Raw genomic sequence first — 27,403 nt, 5'->3', positions numbered from 1 at the left:
GTCATGATTTGGAACCCAGACGCTATTTCGGACTCAAACATAAATCTGATTCATGTGCTTAGTATTCTGATAAGCAACGTGGATGCAGAACGTTTGTCCGTCGTGAAGGAAGCCAGCAGTCGAGAGCCTCAGCAATTCTCAGTCAGCTTAGTTGAGCTGCCCAGCTTTCCGCCACCGGAGTGAAATATAGCTCAGCTGTTAAACAGCGTTATTTGGCTTTCTGAATCCACCTCTTATCAGTAAGAGACTACCCAAAATGCTTCCGAACTCTGTTTTCAGGTGAAATAGTCATCTGAATGTATTCTTTGACTGCACAGAGCGATTTGGCTCAGTTGACCGAACAGAGGCTGACCGAACAGTACGTTCTCAGCATCGTTGATACAGTATGCCCTGGCCATCAGGGTGAGAGAAATCGCAGGGCTGAAAGCACCAGAACCCTTAATCAATAATAAAAAAAAGAAGAGAGAACAGAATACGCATTAGGAAGAGAAGCACCGCATGCCTTCATCTGACAGGCATATGGAGAAAAAAGAAAGAAGGAGGAGACAAAAAAAAAGTGGTCGTCGCCATATATTTTATTTACCTGGCGGATGATGAGGGAAAAAAGACAAAAAAAGCAAGCAATAATAGATGTGCCAGTTCCTCAAGGAGAGAGGAAAATGAAAGAAAAACCACCGTGAAATGGTTTATTTACTTGACAGAGAGTGAGCAAATAGAGAAAGCAACAAGCAGCCTGCCAACGCCTACAGCAGCAGCGCGCGGTATAGTTACACAGACCCAAAGGTTGCACCACGCGTATAACGCGCCCTCGGCGGTCTCTGGCGCCCGAGATGTGAGAAGCGCGCGGCACAAAAAGGGACACGCCGCCGGCAGAGCCACGCGGCGGGCCCGACCATTACATTCGCAGCGGGGCACCAGACCCGGGCCTCGGCGCCTCATTGCCCGGCAGGCGGCACAAAGCCGCCCGACGACGACGGTGCGCCGCTGGAGCTTCCGACGGCGCGGCCCCCGAGAAAGCCGGCCCTTCGCGGTGCACAGAAACGCGCGCCCGCGTCGTCGCGACGTTCTCGCGCCGCCGGAAGGCTTTCGCGCGGTGGCCCCGTGTTCGCCATCACCACGCCGACATTTCCATCCGGGCCTCCTGCTGCTGACGCGGCATGATTCTCACCTTGGCCTCTGCCTGCCGCTGCTCGCCTTCCATTTCTCTCTACCCCTCTTCCGCGGTGCTCTTGGTCTTTGCATCTGTTTCTCTTCTCTGTTTGGATATTTCGGCAGAACGATGTTCTCAGCGTGCGGAGCGCGTTCTACAGACTGCACACATTCGTGGCTGTATATGTGCTTTGGAAATAACGTTTAACTTTTTTTTTTTCACTTTACGTTTGAAGGGGACAGCTGAGATATCGTATTGTGTCTTGCGCTCTCTGGGCGCTGCGCGTTGGTTCTTTTTTGTATTTATTATCTTGCATGCGATCTTTAGAACCAGCCACGCCCAGAGTCCGAAAATGGGGTCACATTCATCTCACAGTCGAGAAGTAATCAATTATAGCAATCAATTCTCTTTGTCGCTGAAGACGGACAGGCGGAGCGCCCCTCATTGTTCTCATTGCGCTGCGCTTCGTCCGTGCAGCCTTTTTTCGTGTCTTCGCTTGTGAACACAACGTACAGTGCAAAATGAGCTGGTGTCAAGTGACGCCGACATGCGGATCCACCTTCCGCGTTCAGAGGCTCCAACGTGGGCTAATATAAGGTAAGAATTAGTTTACCTCCATTCCGTTCTATAATGTAACCCGCCACACCTCCGATTGGCCGATCTTAGCGAAGGCAGAACTGCGGCGACGTTTGAGACAACGATGAGGGGCAAAAGAGATCAAAATTCAACAAGGTCAAAATCTAGTCTTTACACTATCTAGGCCACACTCTTCGCTGCCACCATGAGGTACATGCACGTGCCGGCACTCTAGCCGGGTTTACATGAATGTGACAGTAGACATCTTTAGCATACAGTGTACCGTGTTACCGTTACCGGAATACCGGGAGCCCGCCCGGCGCCAGTGCGCCCGCGCTGATTGGTTCCGAAGCGGCAGGCGCGCGCGCGTAGCTGCCCGGTACCTGGCGCCATCTGGCGCCCTCCAGGTGATCTGCGCATGCGCACTGATGACTCGCGGACTCATGTACTCCGGCAACGTTATCACGGTACGGGTTATGCTAAAGCTTTCTAATAGGATATTGTATTTCCTAGCATGTCTCGTGGAGCCGATGCGCTACTGTTTATATGTACTGCATCGAGACTGGTGGGACGGTAACTCCTCCCCATTGCACGCGGCCATGGGGGTCAGCTACCCCCATCTTGAGCGCAGTCTGCTTTGTTATCTCCCTGGAAAGGGGGGGGGGGGGGGTAGGGGGGGGACAGAAGCTGAGAACCTCAACAATACATCGCCAAACGACACCGGCCAGCTATGTAGGCTAAACTGAAGAAAATTAAGAATGCCAGCCTCTCTCCCGATGTTTAGGCTGCAACCCACACAGCGAGACCGATGCCAGCTGACGTCACAGTGCGATGTCTTCCTTGTGACACTGTTTGTTTAGTAATAACGCCTCGGCAGATTATCAGTGATGGCCTTCCTGAGTTTCAAATGCGTATGTGTCCTTGAAAAGCCTAGCCGAGGGCGAAGGATGGAGGAAAAAAAAATTATTGAGGGGATTCCCTACATCTAGGTGCCATCCGGCTTACGCCCAATGAGTCTCTCGTCCGTGACATCATAACTGCCGGAGGGGGAACTTGCTGAGCGCTGTCCTTGCTTCAGGGTTGCTGTCATTGATCCCGTGTAACCACTTCCAAGGGCTATCCAAGTCTGTTTCCTCCAATGAAAGTGTACCGAGCTATTCGCGTGGTGAGATCTGAAGTAATTACGAAGTCCAACACCTCGCTGTAGCTCTGTTAGTAGGTAGGTGGGTAAACAACTTGATTGATTCATGGGAGAATAAAGTGAGGGGGAGGGGGTGGAGGAGGAAAGAGGAAGCAGGACGACGATGGGCTCTCGGGCCTCTCTAGATGGCCGGACACTTTTCTGCTTCGGCGACCTCTCGGGCCAAGCCCATGTCTGAAACTGTATCTCCGGCTGCGAGATGCGCAGAGCAGTATCCCATCACTCCTGATGTTGTGAACCTTGCTACGGGGGCGTGGGTTTGTTCGGGCAATTCAGAAAGATGTGACTAAGATCAGCTGTGCTGCTAGGACACACACCAGTAGGTTTTTTCGCGCCAAACTGGCCTCTGATCAGGCCAACTATGGCGTGCCGCGTGCTTATGTTTCAGTGCACTTTTGTGCCTGTGTTTTGTGCTTCTCCTTTACTTACCTCACCCTCATGTTTCTGCCGCTTATTCTTCTTCTGCGACTAATGGATAGCGAACCGGGTGCTGCGTTTCCACTTCGTTTCCTAGTTTTCCATCTCGACTGCAGTGAAATGTGTCTTATATTATGTTTTGACTAATTCCAACTTGTGCTTGTTATTGTGTTTAAATAAATCACTGTCCTGCAGTAAACAACCCTCCGCGCAGTCAAAGACCTATCATTCTCGAAGCACATGATGCCAATTTTTATAAACATTAGATTATTAAGGCCAAAGTATGCGCTTAAATTGCTTTGCATTCACAAAAGTGCTTTTAAAGGCACTTTAGATAAATTTTAAAATTTAGTTTAACAACAAAACTCTCACAATTTTCAGCTTCTGTTATTAATCACCTTGGGTGGTGCCATCATCACAATGATGATTTACCATACGTTGCCAACAGCACTAAATCACTTTTATGAAAAACAAATTGATATAACCAAAAAGCATGACTGAACTGTTCATATAAAGAAAGATATAATTTTTGTGATCTAGTTTTCGCATTGCTGATGATGTATAACTATTTTTCCGCCATATTTTGCCTGAGTCATTTTCTTATTACAAATAATCGAGCTACTTTCTGTATTCGTATTCAAATTTATCGTACATTACGGCTGATGGGTGAATGGAGCTCAGGAAAGCCCTAATGAAGTGACTATTTCTTCAGTCAGTCTTTTTCACTGCATTTTGTAAGTAAAAATAAATTTGTTGATTGATAAAAAAATGCTCGCCAGCGAAGTTTCTAGACCCGATAATCTTCCATGAGCTTTCACAGCAACCAAGCTGCTTCATAAGTACGCTAAAGACTCCTCCACACTCACTAAAATTCACCGCTGCAATAAGTGGGAACCATAAATGTGCTAGACGATTCATTTGTTCTGAGCGCTTTTTCCGGGTTTCCTACAGCATTAGCGATGTTGACCATAAGAAAACTGCTCAGTACAGCATGGCGCGCGCGCACACGCACGCACGCAGGCACACACACACAAACCGCATACCTTCAATTTATCGTCTCAAATAACATTTACCAGCGCACATGCGTGAACTATTAAAACAGCAACCAGGTGTTCAATAGTGGCGATATGAATTTTCATAGTCCACAGACCATACCATATTAACATGTGTACGCGTTGAAACATTTAGAGTTTACGGCAACTTTTCCTGTGCTAATTTTAATATCTGGGTTGCATGCACTGCGTAAACGAAAGGCCCTTTTTTGGTACAAATAGCTTATGACAACACAAACACAAAACTTCGTTCAACAAGTCAGCTCATTCCACTTCAAAAGAAACCTGGAAATAATTCGCTTTCAGTTATTTTCCGCAACCAGAGGTGTACTCACGCACTAATCTGCCTGTATTTTATGATTACCCAGGGATGGAATTAACTTCTGAGTTTAAGCTAGTTTGTATGTCTTCATTTTGGCGAACTGCACGAAAGTCAGCGCGCCTTCCCATCGCCTTTTCCCGTTTTTTTGTTGTGCTGGTTGGTGAAAAGTTAACGAACATTTTAATCATTTGGCATAGGCGAAAACTCTATTTTAAAGCTCTTTGAGGGGCTGACATAACTTAGTGATGTCATAATGTATATAAGGATTCTGTTATCGTGAACAGTTTCGTTATCGCAACAAACTAGTCAGAAAACGTCGAGGCAACTCGAGACTAAAAATTTTAAAATTTGGCCCGGCTACGGCGGATTAAAGCAAAAGCTGATTGAGCACGCCGCGGATAATTATATTAAGTGCCGCCTGCGGCAGAATTTCTTGTTATAAATGTTTTCTTTACACAGCATAAGGAGAAATCAATGTCGATGAGAAATGATTTGTTCCCAAAAATGTGGCATTAAATTTGCGCTTCGACGTTTCTCTGCGAGGCCTTATCCCCGAGTGCTTAATAAGTTCGCTAATTAATCTTACCCAATCCATTGATTAATCGACACGCGAAAATTGATGAATGCGAAAGGCGCGCCAAAACGTTTTCGCAAAAATATAAACTCGTTTTAGTTCACGTAATGCGTGCTGGTTATCCTAAGGAATTCTCCAGTCTCCTGTGCAGCGTGCCATTTACCTGCCCCGTCTTTAACCTAGTTGAGCGAATTTTCTCCATAAGCGAGCATTACAGAAATATTTACGTTTTTCGCGCTCTTGAAGTGCATGCGCAAAATTTTCTCCACTTCTCTTTCATATTCCAAGCGCGACTTCGGTGATATGTTTTCACTGCATTAACGGTCACACTGCAGTGAAAGCCCCTTTAGGTGTAAAGAAAGTAAAAAGCGATTAAGAAGTACTTTAAAAAAAATTATGCAGTGCTTACTCCACAGTGTCTAAATGACGTCACCCAGCGGGAGCTGAGTGCCATGTGCTGCGTGTGATGAATATTCGTGGTGGTTGCAGGCTTCGCCTGATATTTACTACACATTATAAGAATCACGCGCGGCACATGGCGCATAGATCTCGGTGAGTTTCGCAATTTACACAGAATAACGTAATTTAACAATCCCGCGGCGATCACATTATACGAGTATGTGGAATGCGAAACATGGCACACTTGTACAGTTTTTAAAGTTACAAATTTTATCTAAAGACATTCAATGCGGTGGCATAACCTTCCCTCACTATGTTGTTTTCACAGTCGCTTGAGTAGTCAATCACTTCTGCATGACGCTTTGCTTTAAAAGCGGCTGTCATCTGTTGCCAGCAGCTTCTAGTAAGCTTCACCCTAAGCCGCATCCTGCTAACCACGATCCGCCGCCGACACGACGTCTCACCGCGAGCGGTGGTGTGCAAGAGGGTGGTTACCTTAACCGCGCACCGGCACACATCGTCATCTCGCCGCGAGGGACGCCAGCGCCATCTATCAGACGCAGTATGAAACGGAGATAGGTCACGTGGTTGAGGTCACATTTTAGCTGTGATAGGAGCGATGATTTTTCAGGGGAATATAGAGATAACGTCTCCATTGTAAAATTACCGAATTGTCCATCCATAGTGATTCATAAGCGCTCTTCAAAAATAATTAAAAAAAACTTGACGAGCTGAAAGCTGCTCACGTCTAGATAAGTGCGGTAGGCTCGCGTTTAAGTGAGCGGCCCAGAGCGTATTATTAACCCAGTCGGCTCGTGGGTTGCCAGTTTTGAGACTAAACAAGACGAAACAAGAGAAATAAAACTGCAGGGGACACTTGCGCCCCACCTTAAGGGTATGACGCAATAGAGTTAATGCTCATATATGCGGAATCGTTCATTCTGTACTTTACATTTATAGATTCATGAGAGTGCTCTTACCACTCCTGGCGCATCGGTGCAGCGGTTAAGCGATGCACGGCTGCCCTGTGATCTGTCACCTGCCATGGTGGGCAGTTTGCTCACAATCCGGCGGACAGGTTGTGATGTCGTCACAAAGTGCCAGCTTTTCAGTGACAAGATGCCTTGAACGCTATCGCGCTAATATTTCTATTGAACTCGTGCACGCAGAATTCTGGAACGTGTACAGACCAGAGTCCAGAGCCGTTCTCGAGCGCGGCCATTTTCTGCCGAGTGGCACGCCGCGGTGCGGGCGTTTCCTCGGGAACTGCGGGGCAGCAGCAGATGCGCGGCCGCGCCTGTATGATAGCCGCAATTTACAGCCCATCGGGCGCTGGAAAACAGTGCCGAGCATGTTTCCACAGCGGGGTTGTGTCGCCACATGTTTCGACACTTTATCATAGCGATGAAATTAGTGATGTCATTTATTTTGGCCCTTATTTTAACCCTACCGGCATTGGTACACGCTCGCGATATTGTTACTGTCTTGGCACACTATTGTAAAGGAAACTTTTTTGAGCAGTTGCAAGCATTAGGTGTATGAGTCGCATGCAATTCCAATTCCAATGTGCTCTTCACCCATTGTACCAGCCATACAGAACCCCAAGAAATTAGGCTGTGTTGGCGCCTGTGCAGTGGTGCAGCAAGTCATAGTTATGAGCCCAGCTCAGTCGCAGAGCCAAAAGATGACAACTTTCGTAGTGCTTTATTCAAACACCGCTTCGTTAGAATCCTTGCTTTTTATGCTTAGCCAATCGAGCGCTTATCAAACTATTAGGCCTGCACGTCACTAGATGCATGACACGTCATTTCGGGTCTTCCCATAAATCATCGCACAGGCCAAAGAAAAGTGCAGCTAAAGGATGTTATAGCTGGCGCATAACAACGCAGTTTTGTTCATTTCATCAAACCATGCATAAATGTAAAGGGAAGCCAGCTTTCGCGACTTCTGGAGCCAGAAAACGAGTCTATTTTATTCGGAAGCTCTGGCGCGTGTGAGAGCGTCGAGTGGCCGCTTGGGCCAGTGCCATAAAATTTAATGAAATCGTGTATATTTTGGTGTGACTCAGGCATATACCAACAGCTGAAAGATACCACTTGATCAGCGCTTTGCCACACTGACCGACCTCTGGCATATGAAAACAGCAATTTACGTTGGTCACCGGTCGTGCTTTTATTCCCGTACACGAAAATTGTTTAATGAGAGCAATAGCAAGCTCTGCACGTGGATGCCGAAGACGAACCCCACTGGTGATGGAAGGCACGCATTTCGCCCGAACTACTTTCAGTCTGCAGCTAGCCGGTCCTGCTACTCTTGCACATCACTACGCCATCGAATTAAGTGAATGAATCTACACTGTGATACATAAAATCGTGAACATGTAAAAAAACAGACAAACATTGTATACAGCAGCACACGTAAAATGCAACAATAAACGATACACCAGCGCAAAAATTTGCTTAAAAATACGAGCTTCCAGTTCGTGTACCGTGCGTGGCCTGCTGCGTTCGGATATCACGTCAACGAAAGTCAATGCGTGTCAAATAACTGTAGTGCTGTCTATCACAGGGAAAAGTAGTGATGCACAGCATACAGTTACTTACATTGGGAAGTAGATCACTTCAACGACAGAAGTGATGAACATGTCCACACAAACATGCGTTCTACGCGCGCCACCCGCCCGACCCGTAATCCACATGGCAGCGGGCGCCGACAGATGTCCCCTGGTGTCGAGAGTAGGAGCGCCCCCGCAGACTGCGAACGAGGGTAAAAATATCTTCTAGTCTATAGAGCGTAATACTGTATCTTATTCTTGAGCGTAGAGGGGCGCTCAAAGAACAGAGAAAAAAATGGTAGGGTTTTAACGTAGTTCAACCGAGTAGACGTGCGAAAGCGTGTGTTTGGCCTGATTGGCTCATGGATTTTGCTTTGCTGGGTCATCGGTACCTGGCGACTATATTAGACTCTGGTTAAGCTGATCTGATCTTTTCGCTCCGCAGATGGAAGTTGATGGAGACGACGATGTGCAATGCGCAGCACGAGAGGTGTGTTGCAGTTGATCACGAGGCGTGATCGGCTGCGGCGATAGCATAGTCCTTTGTGAATAGTCCGCATTCAGTCCTCTGTGAAACAGTGTTGCGCACTGTTCCCGCTCCTGTTTGCATTATGCTCGCAACCACTTTGTTTAAGTGTTATAAACAGTGCAGCTCTATATGGTTTCCGCATTATGGGTCACGAACTGAAGGTGGGTCACGAACTGAAGGCCTATGCGGATGACCTCGCTTTTTTCTGTTTTAATAAGAATCCATGAGGTTATTCGTTTAACGGAAGACTTCGGTTCTCAGAAGCTCGAATTTGTCGTTCTAAGAGTTGCGCTTTCTGGTTTGGAATGACGGGAACAACACTGGCTGAGTATGCCAGTATACAATGAACATGTAAGCCACCAAAGTACCTTGGCGTTCCTTTGAGTGCCTATAAGCACAGCGCACATTGCTGGAAAGACCGCGTGCCAACTCTTCAGCGCTATTCTCAGACATTTGTTCCCCATGGTCTCTCGATTTTTGGCACGGCAACTGCATACAATCTGTTTTTCGCAACTAAAATTTATTAAGTAGTGCAAATTATTTATTGCACAAGAATTTATATCCAGCGCTTCCACAGAGTTTTCGCAGCTTTTGCGTGGCATTCGTCTTTTGAATCAATGAGGCGTGATAACTTTATCCAGCCTGTAAGCGCTGGCGGACTTGGTTTAGACCACCTGTATGTCCAAAAGATAGTTTCACGTTTCATGTTTTTCCGGGATACCACACACCCAGTAGTGCGTGCATTCTTGCAAGTGAATTTAGTCCATGCTTTACCGAGAATCACTGTGTCCACTAATGTTCTGACCGTCCGTGTTTGTGGGGCTTATGCGAGAGGTGTATTTGGCTGTTCGTATCCTACTTGTTCGTTTCTGTAGAATCATTGTACACCTAAAAGAATTGTATGCCCAGACCGAATATGAACCGCAGTGGTACTCACACTTAGTGCTGTGTTGTTAATTGCCTTTTTTTCCAGCTCTTTGCTACTTAGATGTGTCGTATTATGATGTATTCGCTATGTATTCTGCACTGACTCTTTTCTCGTGCTTTGTTGCTTAGGTGTGTTGATTTACCACTATTTTCTCAATGCTTCTAGGCAGCTCAGGTACATAAAACATCGCATCATTTTAATCAATACTATGCTGAAAAAAAAGCGGCGAAAGCATAGTGCTCCCGTGCAGTGGCCAGTGAAGCTCATTGTTCGCGCCACCGCGGGTTTGAATCCCACTTGCAGCATTATTTAATTAGTTTATTTATTCAAGGTTAAGGCTTCAGCGATGGCCCGGCTTTGACAGCTTTTGTCGTGATGTAGAGCTTCCGCTCAAAAAGGCTGATTTACTGTTTAACGCAACTGCACACACCTCGGCACGTGCGTAGTAGTTTAAGGACAGGAATAGCACAACTTCGACTTATTAAACTGCTTGCCAAAAGTGATTCGGAGCAGAGCGCTTTACAAGCGGTGGTCACAAGGTTAGCACACAGCAACAAAATTTGGAGAATAGCTTGCTGGAATTCTCGTGAAAAGGGCAGATTCGGCCGGAGCTATTAGCAACGAAGATCAAAAAGCGCTTATCATACTGTGGGGGTCGTATTTTTGTCTTCCAACTTTTAATAATGTAAAGAAAAGCATGCTACACGCACAAAAAACAAAAAAAAAACAACTAAACAGTATCAACGTCATGAAATCATAGCAGAACAAAACCTGCTCAATATAACTTTAATGTTCCTAAGACTGAGATCGTGTAGATTCTTATGCTACGACTATTTTCATTAGTGTTACTACCATTCTTATTTTCTTGCACCAGTTTAGCCAATATAGATACTTCCAGGATTTCAACGCATGCGCTCCGAAAGAACGCTGCGCCATCTCTTGACAGCTAACAGGCCAAGCCTCTGTATGGATGCTGGGTCAGGTGTAAGCCCGAAGCGTTCACCCCGAATCGGTACGCGCATTTTCACTCAAAGCCACCGATCTTCGCAGCCTAATAATGTTGGCCGGAGCAACGCTGACCGAACTCATCAGCAAAATATCATTGACAAATGCAAAAATGGATTGACTGATGGGATTTCACATTGACTGATGATGAAATAGAAAGCTAAAGCGGTTTTGGATAGCAGAAAAAAAGTAAAATAGCACACATAGTTCTATGAGACGTGTGCAGCCAATGAGATGTCGGAGTGATGGCCTGTGGCACGGATTTAATGGATTTCTTAAAGGCCCGTCTAGAAGCATAGCCATAACCTTCAACTTTCGCAGTTTATATGAAAACACTTGCATTTCCAACCCGTGAAGCCGGCCATGCAACTTGCGCCGGTCGTCTACTGACGCAAAATAATAATAAAAACCATAAAAGCCCTAGCTCAGCTGGTAAACCGGGTCAAGCGGGAAAACCTGGGGAGGACGAGATGACAATGTGCTGCGGCACCACAGATGTAGCGAAAACAGGAAAGAAAAAGGTCAACACTCTTTCGGAGGGCCCGTCTGTGGGAGCGTCTGCTGCGCTCGATGGACCATTAGGGAGGGCGGAGGCGGAGTGCGCTTGGGAGGGAGGGAGGAGATGAGCACCGTCCCTGGGCTGCTGGACTGCACGGCGTTCTCGCTCGTTGCGGGACGAACAAAGACGGCGCCACAGCGCTGGCAGAAAAAGCGAGGAGGCGCTCGTACGACGCGTGGGGAGGGAAATCCCCAAAGCAGAAGCACGTGGTGCTGCCCCCCCCCCCCCCCCCCCGCCTTCTTTTCTACAACTGGCGGTGCTGGAGCGGCTGTAGGTAGCGTGGGAAGAGAAAACAAGGCGAACACGTCAGGGAGCTGTTCGGGGGCCAGATGGGGGAAATACGGGAAGGCACGCCACGAGCTTCCGCGCAACCAGCGTACGGGCAAGGAAACAAGAACAAAAAAAGTAATGGAGAGGCCACGAGTAGTAGAAAAGAAAGAGAGCGAGAAAGAAATACTAAAAGAAGTGGGGGGAGCCGAAACGCCACGGTGCGGCGTCAAGGTAGAAGGGCGCGAGCTCCGAGCGAAAACCAGCGGGGGATCAGAGCCGGGGTTTGAGCCCCGAATATTCGAAACTCGCGAAGGCTAGATCGAAGTGTCGGGACGAGGGATATCGGGAGCCTCGGCGAGATGAATGGAGGCCCAGATACAATGGGACACACGCTCGGCGGAGAGGGAGACACTGTGGCCCGCTCGAGCCTTCTTCCTTCGCACGTCTTTTCTGATTTCTCCTGCGGCGTTGGTCGATGCTCTATTTCTCTGCACCTGCTATCTCAGACCGTGGCCGGCCTTTCCGCAATCCGGCGTCGTGCTAGCGCTTTTTCTGATGCGCATTTTTTTTTTGCTTTTTTTTTTTCCAAGCAGACAAAGGAGGCCCGAGGAGCCACTGCTGCGTGCGCTACGCGAGTGAGTGCTACGCACGTACAGCTGCGCACCGCACGCCGCCCCAGAACAAACGCAAGAGACGGAAGGTGACCGGTAGAGCTTGTTGAGAAAGACTGCGGGAAAGGAAGGGGAAGTCAACGATACAGCGGTAAGGTGAAAAATGGAGCGCGAAAAGCGACGCATCTCTTTTCGCTGCTCGCGCGTTTGCCCCTGCCGCTGTTCGCTTCGCCGGCGCGACTTTCTATCTTTTCACGAAAACATCGTGACTCGCGTGGTCTCCTTCGTGAACACACGGGGCAGTTCACGCCAACCGGAGGCAGTTTGCCCTGTTTCAGCGCGCTGAGAGCGAGTATGGCGATGCTTGCGGGGGCCCCTTTCTGCCGTTCGCTCGGCAGGAGGTCTGCCTTCGCAGGAAGAAGGGCGGCCTTCTGGGCTCCGCTATCTCGGCACGCGGCAGCCTCGGGACGGATGCCGTACCGCCGCCTGCGCGTCTGGCGCTGAGCCGAGGATCCGGCGGCGGCGGTGGCGCGCGAGAAACGGGGCGGGGGGCGCGCGATTGAAGCGGCGCGAGATTGGCCGCGATTTGTCTTTCGCCCGGGAAATCCGCGCGGAATGAAGGCGCAGGCACCGCGAATGCCGCCGAGGCGCCTGCGCCCCTGCCGGCTTACCGCCGGCGCCCCTGCCGAGGTGCACGGGAAGACGGCGACGGCGGGGTGGAGCGGTGACACCTTGTGATGTCACCCACGCGTTCTGCTTCGCTGTTTGCAGTGGAGCGCGCTACGGCTCGCTCTTTCCTTCGCTCTTGCCAAGGAGGCTTTAGCACATGCCGCTGCTACTGCTCCTACTATTCTATTATGACTTCTACATTAGAGCAGTTGTAATAATTATTATAATGATAATAAAACGACCCAACAGTATGAAGGGCATGCAATACCTGTGAGTACCTTTATGCGCACTACAATCTTCGCGAGCATATAAAGGGCGTCCCAGATAAAAGTTAATAAAAATGTCAAAAAACAGGGAGCTTCCTACGCGTGAGGCCAACTGAGTGATGTTGGCAGTAGCTTGGTGTAGTCCTCAGTGTTTTTTTTTTGTGTCTAATTGATGATTTAAGACTAATTCGCTAAATTCTGAACATCTTGCGTTGAAGAAAAAGTGTAGAACACCTTAAAGAGCTGCACCACGTGACAATGTCGCCATTTCAGCGCTTTCAAACTCACTGTTAAAGATAATTCCTCTTCTCAAAAGTGTTGTCCCGACTGCTGATGAATGACAGAACATGTCATTGCTATTGCAGATTTGTTCCTCTTTTTCAAATACCTACGGAGCGCGAAAGACTATAAAAAAACTATGGCCTGCGCATATTCCACTGAAAAATTATTGCTCGAATACGACATGTTCTGGAAGTTCCCGTGCGCAAATTACTGCCTTCAAAAGAGGTGCATTATCGCTGTCCGTGACACGTGAGTAGTTGCTGGCGCATACCTCGTGGCCACAACAGAGGCCAGGACTCGTCTGGGGCAGCGCTCCCGGAATCAAATAATTTACTTTTTAGTGCGAAAGCACTATTTCACTGGCAATCCTGAAAAAGCCGATGGGTCTTTGAAGCCTCGACCTTTGACCGTCGACCTCTAACCCTTGACCTTTGACCTTTTAGATGAAATGGCTTGAATACGGTGTGGATAAGCAGAGGTCACGTGGTACGAAAGTTTAAAAGAAATTGTCTTGGGGGTGTGGTGGTTAAGGCAGTGTCAAGGCAATAGTCAAGCTAGTTCGAAACCAAGTGCTTTCGCACGTCATGCTAGGCTTAACGGCATTAAAATCCTGTCATTTCTTTGAGACCGCGCCTGAGAACGCTAAAAAGCGGCGCTGCTCCGTAGTGTGTTAGCGAGCTTTTCTTTAAAGTCGGCGAAAACCGCCACGTAAAACGTACGTTGCTCTAAACACTCCAGCCGGTTGTTTTTCAAGGTCTGCAACTTTCACAATGCCACCTTGTTTTTGAATCCAAAAGTCCTAAGGTTAGTTATAATTTGTCCTACTTATTAAACTAACCAGGCAATGCACAAAAAAAATACTGCAGACTACACGAAGTGATTCCCAGCAGCATTTAGTTTGGTTTACTTACGTAAGACGCTCCGTCTCTTTTAAAATCGTGATAACTATCAGTTGAGACACCGAGTAGATCAAACATGACAAGATAAAAAATGAAGACCACAGACAAGAACTGAACACCGGTAGCTTGATTTATGCCGAGCTGGTAGATATACGTAGGCGTGGGCGGATCCAGCGTTTTAATTCACGGGCAGGTTCGCCTGCCCGCTGCGCCAGCTGTTCCAAGAAAACGAACAAACAAACAAACAAACAAACAAACAAACAAAGTCGGGGAATACCTAAATATACTAAGACCAGCGGGACAGTGTAAGTGACATCAGGATTCCAAAAACTGCGTAGTGGTGCTGCATAACCTCTCACACGATTTAACGCTAACGAGGCTTTGCGTACAAGAGCTCGAACCATGACGGAGAGAGTAAAGTGAAAAGCTCTGGGCTAATTTACAGCCTCCGGTCGCTGTTCATTTGCATCTATTTTCTCGGCGTGGGATCTCCGGAGCTCCCACGCGAATTATGTCTGCAGCTCTGCAACACGACGCGTTGATCAAGAGCTCAGTGGTTTACGTGCCATCAGCGAACGGCAGAATGCGCTAGAGCCCATTAGAAGTGTGCCTCCCGCGTCAAGATAACGCTGTGAAGTGTGAACAACAGCTTACCTATGTGTTTCCGTGAGACAGCCCCGCTTGCAGAACAGCTGACGACCTGCAAAGAAAATGGAACACGTTGGTTCAGTATTGCTTCACAGAAGGCAACATTCAGTGCGCTTCTCTCAACTCGTTGTATATGTTCCTTTTGTTTTATTGACCTAATAAGATCACTCTGGAGCAACCAACAAGCTATTCACTTCTAGAGTAGCAATCCTCGTGTGCGCGAGTTCTGACGAGGACCAGCCGCTAAAGGTGCCGCAACTTTAAAGTGACGAACTAGCCATTCACTTTGGTTGGGAGGTCCGCCGTGCTTGCCACCCACTTCAAAAAAGCAATTACTCGCTTGAAAAAGACAAGAAAAAGATAGATTATAAAACGCCCTTTTGTCGCCACTTCCCTTCCCCTCCTATCAGCGCTTCCTCCTCCCTCCTATGTGCCCAAGTGGGGCCCTTCACCCGCCGTACCACCGCTGCCTCAGAGGCGCGCACCTATCTGTCTGAGGCACACGGCGCCCGCCGACTGGAGGCAAAGGGTAGCCGCGGGAGGACGGCTCATTCCCCTTTTTGTTTGCCCGCGGGTCTCGCCGGCGCACGCAGGGAAGCCTGGTGGGATATAAATTGTGGCGTCCCGAGTCAACAGCCCGGCGTTCTCGCCCATTGTTTGCCCGCTCTTTGCGGGGCCGCACCAGTGCGGCGCTGGAGGCGTCGTCCTTTACCCGACTCTGGCAGCCGCCGCACTAAAAGCTTCGCCTGCGCCAACCATCCGTCACGGCGCGCCATGCCCCTGGTCCCGCTGTATAGTATACCCGCATATACAGGACTACCGCCATTATAACGCTTGGCGCCGGAGGGAGGCAGGTGTGGAGTTAGAGAGCCGGACCACGGGCACCATACAGTTAACTCAGTGGGGTCTCAGTCTTGCATATGCATGGAGGAAGAAGGCTGCAACTCCAAAGTAAGCCCCTTGAGGACACCGGAGGTGAACCGTTGAAATCACGACAGTGGTGGGAGCCTTGTGCTAGCTGTATTAACTTGCCGCGCCTGGACATATCTCTAGCGTGCATTAAGAGGCCTGCTTGAGTGTGCAAATGAGGCAATGGATATTGATGCAGCGAATTTTTTTACCGTTGCTAAAACCCGGTGCGGCACGCAATACACGTGACGTAGTCATGGTAATTTGCATTCGGGCAATGTTATTTTAAATCTGTGCTGACCGAGTAAAAATGGTGATTACCTATATAATAAGTCACCCACTATGGCAAAGCAGAATTCTCTTTAAGGAGTTGACTCCTTTACGAGCTTGTACAACACCACAGCGGTGGCCTAGTGGTTTGAACATCCACCTCGTATGCGGGGGATGCCGGGTTCGATACCCTGTGCAGCCGGGTACCCACCGGTGATACAATGGGCACAAGCTTTCCCCTGCCCTGGTGCTCGGTCTCTTTGGGGTGAAATGCTTGGGATATGGGTCTGCGACCACACATTGAGTAGACGAAAACACGTTGTGTCATGGCGCGCTTTGGTCACAGATGCCCTTGCACCATAAAATTCATCATCTTCGCCTGATTGCACAGCTTCGCAAAGAATGAAACGTGAAATCATCCAGGAAATGTAAAAAAAAATTCAACCTTAGTAGAGTAATAATCAGAGCAAGTCTGGTGATGACAGGGATGTGCAACCCGTGTCAACCACTGACAACAATAATCGGCCACTGGAACATGCACTTGCGGTGACGATCTTATTTCAGAACAACTTCCGTATAAAAATTCCTTAGAGGCAGACATATTTGAGTGTTGGGCATAAAACGCCTCTTTAGTTGCAATTAGCAAAAAATAATCGAGGAACACTTTTCGAGGCGCACCCACCTTGGACGTAAAATGCAGAAATGAATAAAATGCATTATGCAAAAAAAGGAAAATATCTTCATTACAGATTATAGTGGACAATCTCGTAAGCTATAGTAACTTCGAGTGTGTCGTTGCCTGACGATGACATGCTTGGTGCGATTTCAGAGAGATGAATTGAGTGTGGACTAAGCCTGATTAGAATAAACCTTCTACCAACGCTTAGTTTATTGGAGGTTAACGTCCCAAAACGACTCAGACTATGAGGGACGCCGTAGTGAAGGGCTCCGGAAATTTCGACCACCTGCGGTTCTTTGACGCGCATTGACATCGCACAGTACACAGGCCTCTAGAATTTCTCCTCCATGGAAATTCGACCGCCGCGGCAGAGATCGAACCCTCGTCTTTCGGGTCAGCAGCCGAGCGCCATAACCACTGGGCCACCGCGGCGGCCCTTCGACCACTGCAAACTCATGGAAGGCGTAATTACAGTCACACGTCGACTCAATGACGTCGAATCAATGACTGGACGTTGTGCCAGTCATTGATGTTCCCTCTTCGCTACATCAGGCGGACAGCAATGCACGTACCACGTTTATTGATGTTGCAGCGAGAAAGTGTCACACAGTTCGTTCAGGCTGAATGTAGCGCGTCGACAATACGTTCGAACGTCCAGTCAGGGACAAAAGTTGTAAGTTTACGGCAGACTGGGACCGCAAAATAGCCTCGATGTCCAGTTTTCAGCGGGAAAACTGCGAAAATGCGCAGAAATTTAGCAGTTTTCACGCGCGTTGTCTCAAAAATACTAACGGAACTATTTGATTCATCACAGAGTTTGGTTAGTGGCACCAAAATCTACTCTTTTGGCCAAACCAGCCAATTTTTATGCCGATAGAGCGTTCTAATTGTCAGCAAGCCGCTAACGAAAGAATACACTCGAACCTCGTTATGACAAAACGGTTTATAACGAAATAATGAATATAACGAAGGAATGGCGATTCCCCTTGGAAGCTCGGTCAACACGGGCTATAACGAAGTAATTGCCGGGCCCCTCCATCTTCATTATAACGAGGTTCAACTTATTTCAATTCGGACACACTGATGCGTCCGGCAGCCCACTCCGCTGACAAACATCGTCAAGCAGCAGGTCATGACACGCTTCGCGGACTTTGTTCAGCCGATGTGGTTCCTCGTTTCTCAGTCTCCCATTTAGAGAGGGCGATTGGCTGCGAAATACGAGCTTTATAATCGCCTCCGTTTCACGTGAGGATGTTCAGGACGGCGCATACGCGCACAGTCCACACAGCGCACAGTCCACGGCACACAGCGTCCGCGCGGAGCCGCATCCCCTCTATCTTCCTCGCCGGGCGGGGAAGCCAGCTTTGGCGGGGAAGGGCGGGCCGCCGCTTTTATGACCGAAGCACGCGAGGCGACGACGGCGGCGGCGTCCTTCGGGGAAGCACGCGCGACCGCAGTCCCCGCCGGCGTGCCTCGGGGGTGTGATCAGCGGGCCGCTATCGGCGACCGACGCGCGGACAACAGCAGCCCACGTGGACGCGTGACGCGGCCCCGGTTATGTGCAGCTCGCACAATGCTGCAACCACCACGCCGGCCCAGGGAAGGGAATGGGGAGAGAGAGAGAGAACCGGGTGAGTGGGTTTTATTCTCTAAATCGCTGTAAAAGTTCTGGGCGTTGTCAGTGGTTGCTAACTTCGCACGAGCAAGCAAGAAAGTGTAAAAGAAAAAGTAAATAAAAGTGCCTTGCACACGCACGAGCTCGGTACGGAGGAAGCAAGAGAAGATCTTTGAGGTCATTGAGCGTAACTGGTCGTATCTGTGCCGGTCATTACACACTTAGCGCCGCTCAAACAAAGCACATGTCCGTAGGGACGGTCAGAACGGTCAAGATCTTCTAACATTCCTTGTTAACATTTCTAACCACAGGCGCCTGAAACTATTACACAGCCTTCCTCCACGGCCGCTCTTTCTCTCTTCCTTATTTCACTCTCTCCTTAATTCTTTCCCTCACAGCACGCGGTTCTGGCGTCCACCGATAGTGTGGCAATTTTCGCTCTTTTCCTTTCCTCGCGAACCAGATGCATTCGTTGCATTGTTGATGCGTTGTGAATTGCATTGCTTGTCGAATGCTCTACCTGCGCTGTCTTGTGTAATATGTGGTCAGTTCTTTGCGATTTTGATCCCGTCTGCGAAAAGGGGCAGGCTAAATTAATAACAATAGTAATAAAAAGCACGTCACTCTTCACACATGCCATGGTGAGGCCCTTTCGTAGCGGTGTTCGCAACAGGATTGCGGAAGCAGCGGCCAATAAATATTTTTCAAACTAACGGTAGCACATAAGACTTTTGTATTGTCAAGACATTATTTCGCAATTCAACGTGTAGCTGGGGTAGACGAGCACGTTAATTGAGACGTAGGTACTGTTTTTTGCTTTTTCAGAGACGGATAAGCTAAGTCATTTTAAATACGTTAAGCGCTCACCCTCAGCCCTTGAAGTATACGGTACATCATGCGTTCAGAACGGAAAACAATACCTGAAGTCTGGCTAAAAAGGTTGGACTCAGTTACCCCCTTGCGAGTCTTTGACAAACGACCTTCAAATTCGACATTCGAATAATATGCATATTGGGCGGCCAGCTGCGTTTTCCAACTTCTAAATTAGGCCCAATAGATAGAAACCTAAAGGTGGCCGTTGAAGGGATAGTCTGTTGAGGGAACTGACCATGCGTTTTAAGCACGGCTGCTTTAAGCTCACAAGGCGTCCCGTATTACCAGCGCGACAGGAAAGGAGTTCTTTTTTTTTTTTGTCTCTCGGTTTTAAGAAACGTATAGAGAAAATAGTTCACGATATCAGGGGTGGAATTATCAAAGCTGATTGAAAGCAAGAACTCCTCCTGGCTAGTCGGTGTCATGGTTGTCGTATCGCAGGCTATCACTACAGGCGCCAACGAAAGCTTAATTCTCATTCGCGAACAGGATTCTACCCATTACAGTTCCGATTAGTTGACGCACTCCAGCTTGTACATTGCTGTACGGTTCTGATGATGCAGAGTGATCCGCAGTAGACGTAGCGAGACGTAGGACGCGCAGAAGATGGGGCAGCTAGCGGTGGCCTGTGGCTTCGATGAAAGAACGGTTTTGCGCTTCGCACAATAATGGCGCTGTTTTGGCGCGTTCCGAGCTCACACTGAGGTGACACCCGACTACCGCCTGTGTGTCCCATCGCCGTGCACAGCGGCAACGAATGGGTTGGCTGGCGTATCACGCTATTATCGCACACAGGTCGCTGTTTATACACGGCCAGTGCGCAGGTCCTCGCTTGGACCAGAGCGGTATATTGTGCCGTGTGTTTGTTCGACGTTTCCGGGTGGCCCGTCCTCCGGCAGCTGACGGAGGCCGTATGTGTTACTGCTGACTCACAGGTAATAATGCGAAGAGACATTACTCGCGCCAGCCGCTTTGTTTACAGAGTCCCACAGCTGGCTGATGGAGGCGCTTACATGGAGTTTGTCCCCGGCCCTAATGTGTGCTTCTCGCGGACGAGCACAAAATTGCGGAAATGATCGAAATGGTGCCTTTGCAGTCAGCTTATAAACTGTTCGAAGTTGATTAATCTTGCCATGGGCAAGAGAAGCCCGCTGTTTGTTTTTGTTTTGCTTATCTGGTATGAAGAAAGAATTATTTAATAAATACTTTATTTACTCCAAATAAACGCTGCTATCAGTAATTTTGTCCGAAAAGGAAAATTTGTCACATTTGCGAATAAAAGACACTTTAGAACGAAAAAAGTGGTGCTTCTAGGCTCGTACGCGTTCCGTAGTCATAACGCAGCGAACCACAATCAACTGTCAGATTTTTATCTAGGCGAATGGGCCAATCCTTTGAGGCAAACACAGCAGCAAGTTTTTAACGAATGCGCCTGCAGTGTGGCTTTTCCGATTCTGATAATCAAACCAAGGAGGAGCGGCCGCCTCGTGGGACTGGTTTTTGTGCCCTTTTTATAACCTAGCCTCAGCCTACAAGCAAAAAAGGAGTGTTCGTATACCTGCGGGCTTCTTTGGTGGCCGGCAACGGTAAGGACAGTGAAAATGCCTCCGAACGCGGAAGCACTTTTTTAAAAACTCTATATATCAAAACGCTTTGTTTCAGAACACACAGACACGCAAAAATGCTGATGCTCCTACATGTCAAATTATCGAATGAAGATAAAAAGTTAATTGACAGAAAAATAGTGAAGAGTAAAGTTGATTTTAAAATGTACGGTACACGGAATGGCTTATTGCTGAATGCAGTCGAACTGATTTTCAACACGCCGATTCCAAAAAGAAGTGTTCAATGCTGACAATGCGCCCTTAGCGCGCCGGACTATTTTAGTACAACTGGCAGCTTATTCAATTCTTGCTTATGCGAAAGGACATAATCAAATTGGTAATATGCAAGCCGGAGCTACGTTCAAATATACCGTAGCGACTACTTTCCCTTTTGAATGTGATCTGAACGGACTGTCTTCATTATAACTTGGACACTTTTCTTGAGCCCAGAAGAGTCCCGCGCACGCTCGGGAACGAAACACTCGCATCAACCTATCGCGTACAAAAAATACGGGCAAGCAAAAAAAAAAAAAAGAAAGCAATCAGAGCGCAAATCTTCCCTTTCAGTGGTCTTGAGCCAGCCGCTCGCGTAACAGCTGGCGGCAGCAATGAACTGCCCGGCGGCGGCGTGTTTCTGCGGTTTCCAGGGTAACACGGGGCGTTCCGAGGCCCCCCGCCAGCGGCCGTTTCTTCATTCCTCCCTGCCCTTACCCCGAGGCGGGGCGATTTCTTTGTTCGCGCAGTTTTTCGTCCGGGGTCTTGAGCGTCGGCCGAAGCCTTCGCCGTTCGGCCCCGCTCGTACGGCGTCGGTAGCAGCAGCAGCACATTTCCTTGGCGTGCGTTCGTGCGTTTATTGACGCGGTGTCACTCCTAGGAAAGGACGCGTACGCGGCCTGTTCCTTTCTTGGGCGGAAACTGTGCCGCGCACGGAATGCCTCCCCCCCGCCCCCTTCCGCCACTTCCACCTTCCGAAAGCTCCCCCGGCTGCCTCAGACGCGTTCGCACTCTTCTCCGTTTCCTTTCTTGTTTTGCTCCGATAGTTGAGTGACGTGTCTCTATTACGAGCTAATGGATCTCCTCCGCAACCAAGCGGCGTCCGTGCACGCCGAGCCGCCCGCTCCTTCACAGCGTATGCCGCCGCTCTGCTTTCTCGCAGCTCCTATTATTCTTTTTTACACTCCCCATCTCATCCCTTGCTTTTTTTTTCTCTCACTCGCTCTCCGCAAAGTTTTCACAAAAGCCACTCATTCACGTCCGGCCGCGAGTCGCCCTTTTCGCCGATCTCTCGCGCGCCTCGCGGCGCACTTTTATGAAAAAGAGATTCCATTAAGGGCGCCGCCACCTCCCAGGGCCGCCCTCGAGAAGCGCGACGCCTTGGCAATCAAAATAAGGGAAGCGGTGCGAGAACCTGTCTTATTATGAACTCCCGGTGCCGGAACGACGCGGGAGCCGCGCTCTGCTGCTCGCCAGCGATTTCGTGCGCGCGCCTCCACAGCTTTGGGCGTTTTGTGTATCTCTGCGTCTCGCTTTGACTTTCTCCGTCTCGTTTTCTTTTCGGCCTGGCTTCCTTTTTGTCCACGTTGCGTACGCCCACGATTACTCGCGCACCAACAGAGGTGCGCTCTTAAGAGCAAAAATGTTAGCCGAGGCAAAAGTCTGGAGCGACAGAGTCACCACATAAATATAAACTCCGATATAAAGCGCTTTTCGACTGTTCATCCCGCTTGGCTAACTTCGCTTTTAACTTGATCTGGCTGAGAGCTTATTTTGGCCACACGGCACCCGGGTATATCACGGCGGCGGGCGCACTCCGTGACAGCGACACCTAAGACCCCGCCGGACTCCTTTCTTCGCGCGTGTTGCTGGCTTCGGTCGCACTGCTGTCGGCCGAGCTAGACAGGTCGTGCAGCTTGGTATGAAGTTCTTTTGACAGACGTGACAAACGCGGTTACAATAGGCGTCCTGCTGCTCCATTGTTTTAGAAGCCCTTGAAGGCGGCATGATACATTTCCTCTTCTCTTTACAGTTGTCCGTTCAGAAACTGATATTTTATTGTGGGAAACTTACTAACAATGAGAACGAGGGCATGAATGGGTACGTAGATGACGTCGGTATGTAGACACAAGCAGCACTCACGCGTGATTTATTGTCCACATTAAAGCTTGACGCACTGGCTGACAGAGGAGTCGAACAAGATGGGATACGTATGTGCGCACACTATAATTTTTCCAGGAGAGGGGAGGGACTACTTACGCTCTGTTGGTGGCCTAGCAAACGCCCCTATAGCGATACAGCGATATTTGCGTTTTCAAGCACGTAAAGTCAGCCTTTGCACAGAATGCACAGAACCGCACAGAAATGCACAGAACTGGGTTAGTGTTGCGACAAAGAACATTGCCGTCTGCAGTTATGCTGATGAAGCAGAATATGAACAACGACTGGAACGCTAGAAGTTTGTTAACCAGTGCAAACATGCGTATATAACGACCCTGGAGCACTTATTCCTGCTTGAGAAAACTGGAGCTCATACAAAATAGAACCTGAAGTGCAGTATTTAGACGTGCTGTGTGGTGCATTTTGTATGTGTTGTAGTTGTGTTTGTGTCTGTGTTTCCTGTGCTGCGCTGTTCGAAGCGCTGACGGGCACCAACCTGCTTGCATATCCATGCTAATGAAAATAAAACTGCAGCTTGTACGAACATAAATGTCACAAGTGGCTATATTTTCTAGTCAATTTTCCTCTTACTATTTCTCATTCGCTCCTTTGGTCTGAGCCAACTTTAAGAGCAGACCCGGTTACTTGCATTGTTCGCGTCTAGTAGAACTGATGTGAAAGGCAGAATATACCAATGATAGTGGGGAAAAGGAATAAATCGGAGAAAACTATCGTTTTGAAAACACGTCTCTAGATTTCGTAACAAAAAGGAACGGTAGACCACGTGTGGCATGCAGAATTCGAGACTCCGAATTCTGCGGACACTCCGGAAAATTCCAGGAATGATGGACAGCGTAGGAAAGAATAAGAATTGTAAAGTACATCCACGAGCGTATAGTGAGCATGCACTTGAATCATTCAAGTGTTGACCAATTAATAAACAATAGGTGCTGCTAGAAAGCCAATAGGCGTTTGTCTAGCCATGCTCAAGGTAATCCGTACTCTGTACTCGTGTGAAATATAGCATAGTTGCCTTCGCACTGCCATGAAGGAGGACGTTAATATGCCTTGGGCTCTCAATACGCGACCACAATAAATATGGCACCTCTTGCCTCACATCGTGATGGCCGATTTGAAATGTGCGCAAGACGAATGCCTCGCAACTTCGCCCCACTGCAGGAAAAAACAAGAATGAAAAAAAGAAGAGAACGGCGCGCTTCAGTGCGCGGCAAGCGTAGATCACCGCCAAATGAGCGCCGCAACGATCCGTCTTGAGCAAAGAAAGATCGAGATGCTCCGATGACCCCTTTCTCTGGACTCCGCGCACAGCAGAAGCATCAGCGTCGTCACACGGACGACCACCTGCGCGGCCGGTCACGCGCGACGTGGTCCGCCCGTCCAGTACGTGCCGGCGGCCAAGGAGCGAGCGACGCACGCTGCGGCCGGCGCCGTGGCGTACCGCATGGGCGCATAGTGCGCGAACGTATGCGCGCCACTCGCGTCCGCCGCACGCACAGACGCACAAGTGCGCTCGCATGCATGCTTTCGGTGGGGTGCACGACCCGGTAACACACGGAGATTTTGATAGAGCGCCCGATGGCCGCAGCCGGCCCCGCTAGATCAATAACTCGGCCGGCCCGTATCGATTTCAAGCGGGCGTGACATTTCCGAAGGGTTCATTTCGCGGCGGCACCACGCCGTTCGGGCGGGACCGTATATATAGGTGTGCTTCTCGTCTGGTCCCCGCCGCCGCCGCTGTTCTGAAAGTCCGCGTGAGAAAGGACACGTAATATCGACTCGTACATGCAGTTCTGACATCTTTCGCCCTTTTTGTCTGTCGCGTTATTGTGTTCCCGACGGATACACGAGTGGCATGCCCCCCTCCCACCCACCCTCTTCCCATCCAAGACGCTATGCGTTTATTGCGCGGCGTCCTGTCGGTGCTGCCGTATACGTGTCGCCTCTATAGTAGACCTCTCCTGCCCGTGCCGCGTATACGCCTCAGCAACTTGGACATAACTCTGCTTCTGTTTTGAACAAGAAAGCATGGGGCACCTCTCTAAACTATACCCCTCCTCTCCGCTTTCTTTTTTATGTGTTTCCAGGCGAAAGAGATGTATTATTTTTTTCCGGCTTTGTTTTCCCGCTTGACGGCAAACTAAACAGCGTGTCTCACGGCTCAGACGCCGTTGAGGAACACGTCCAAAGAGACAGGCGAGAGATTGGAAAGTCTATTTCTCGTCACCTTTTTTTTTTTTCCACATCGAGCAAACAGTTTAGACTGAGCTGTTTACATCGAGCCTCAACTTTCTAAACCGTTGATGAATCTCACGACGCTGCGGTGACAGATAAAAAAACACGCTCTCCTCGCCTCCTTCCTTGATCCTCTCAGGTGAAATGATCGGCACGAGCGGCATTAACTGCGCCTGATACTGCGCGTACTGATTTGTTAAAATGTTGCGCTTCCTTTCACAACGCGAATTCAGCCGTTTAAGAAGCTGGTTTAGATCTACATATACTATACGCTCTTTTGTCATCCGCCTGTATTAAATCTAGTATGCCTGTCTTCTTCGGCCAGCTTTGCAGTCACACCAGCTTCACGTTATCTTCTTCCTAAATGTATTACGCGACGCCCGAGGGTCAGAAGCTGCTCTGTGGCGGTCTGTAATGTGGACAGGAGAGGGTGCTAGGTGACCTCGTTGTAGGGTGCTGCGTGGATGCTAATGTGTTGTTAAACTGGAAACGCGCTTGCCGTCTCCGAGATCGCGGCCCAACCAGAAACCACTTCCAGATACGTGGCGCACTAGTTTCACAACGCTTGCATTCTCACAGCGCGACAACGAACACGGTCAACAGGGAGACAGCACAAAGCACTGTGTAGTGTCTCACTGTCATACAATGTTGCTGGGGAGCCTAATGGCCGTCCCGATTGTTTTTCACTCGCTTAGCTCCTATGCGGTCATAATTCAGGAGCCCGAAACTCAGAAGCACCGAAGACACCTTGGCTTTTGCGATTTTATAACACATGATGATAGATAAGCTCAAGCCCAGTTCTTGAACAGCGAAACGAAGGACCTCCAGAATTCACACGAGCTTAGCCTTCGAGCGTATTTTCGAGAGCATCCTCAGTTCAGAAGAACATGCAGTTCGCATTGCTCGACTCTTCCTGCTTTTCGTTCTGCAGTCGAAGTAAGGTGCTTTGAAGAACAACAGTGGGGCTCCTGCGCTATCGCGTAACGAGTACGACATCAATGACGGTACGCTCGTCTCGTGATTGTCTGAGAAATTATCGTCGCTTTCGTAAAACGTGTGAACTCTACCGGCTCCATTTCCACTCAAGAAAGCGCTGAGTTCAACGCATGCATTCGTTGGAACCCCTAGATTCACGTGTCCACGGAGAGGTCACTTCAGACTCACCTCGGTAACAGTCTCAATCAGGGGCGTAGCCAGGGAGGGTTCGGTGTCAGAACCCCCCCCCCCCCTCCTCGAAAATTTCTGACCGCTGCATCCCCCCCCCCCCCCCTCCTTTCGACCTTTTTTTCGCCCGTGCTATTCACACCGCATCAATATATTAAGATGTAGAAACGAAAATAAGCAGAGTGCCCGTTTGTTTGCAAAATAGTTCCTGTTCTAATAGGAATGCGAAGTTAGTGTAGAAAACAGTCACCCTTCACCATCGCACGACGTATATGGCACTCCTTTTAATTGCAGGCACAGTTCGCTTCAATAAAACATACCTTTTCACGTTAGCCTACTTTTCCATCCTCTGCATTGTCCTGAAATTATCATAGACTAGCGCGAAAATAAAAGTTCATTTTTTTTTTTAAGCGCCTCTGAGTCCGGACGCAGGTTCACATGCAGTTGTGTTTATTGGTTTATGGGACTTGAAAGGCTATTAGGGACACCGTAGTGAAGCGCTCCGGAGATTTCGACCACCTGGGGTTCTTTACTGCGCACTGTCACTGCACAGTACACGGGCCTCTAGAATTTCGCCTCCATCGAAATTCGACCGCCGCGGCCGGGATGGAGGTTCACATGATTGGGGAAGCAGTTTTGACAAATGCCATTCGTTCGCAGTTGCTGACATTGTTGCAGAGCAGAAGCTTTTGTGTTCTAAATTATATCAAAATATTGTAAATATCCACGATTTTTTGTACGACTGTTCTTTTTTGTCGGAAAATAAATGTACTTTACGAATAAAATCCTCGGAGTCCTGGGTGCACTCGTATTGTGTAGATATTGCAGTGGTCGAAACAGTTAACCCTTCGGTTCTATTGCAGCAAAAAAAATGTCGAAGACATCATTTGGGCGCAGGCTCTCTTTTTTTTTTTTTTACCAGCGGCGTATAACGCCCCTCGAAAAATATTTCTGGCTACGTCCCTGGTCTC

At 48.9% G+C, this 27,403-nt stretch overlaps 1 protein-coding gene across 5 annotated transcripts in view; it reads right to left on the bottom strand.

The window, feature by feature from the left end:
- Ddr (discoidin domain-containing receptor 2) overlaps positions 1 to 27,403 on the bottom strand; it is a 608,941-nt gene that overhangs the window by 474,495 nt on the left and 107,043 nt on the right. For all 5 annotated transcript variants that reach the window (XM_089582433.1, XM_089582432.1, XM_089582436.1 and 2 more), the window contains exon 2: positions 14,918 to 14,963. The gene's annotated coding sequence lies outside the window, so the exon portion shown is untranslated. The remainder of the gene's footprint in view (positions 1 to 14,917; positions 14,964 to 27,403) is intronic.

This window comes from Amblyomma mixtum, chromosome 3 (genome assembly GCF_055824585.1).
Source record: "Amblyomma mixtum isolate Tamu chromosome 3, ASM5582458v1, whole genome shotgun sequence".
NCBI lineage: Eukaryota > Metazoa > Arthropoda > Arachnida > Ixodida > Ixodidae > Amblyomma > Amblyomma mixtum.
The sequence above is the reverse complement of the archived record's forward strand: the minus strand, read 5'-3'. Positions and strand labels throughout refer to the sequence as shown.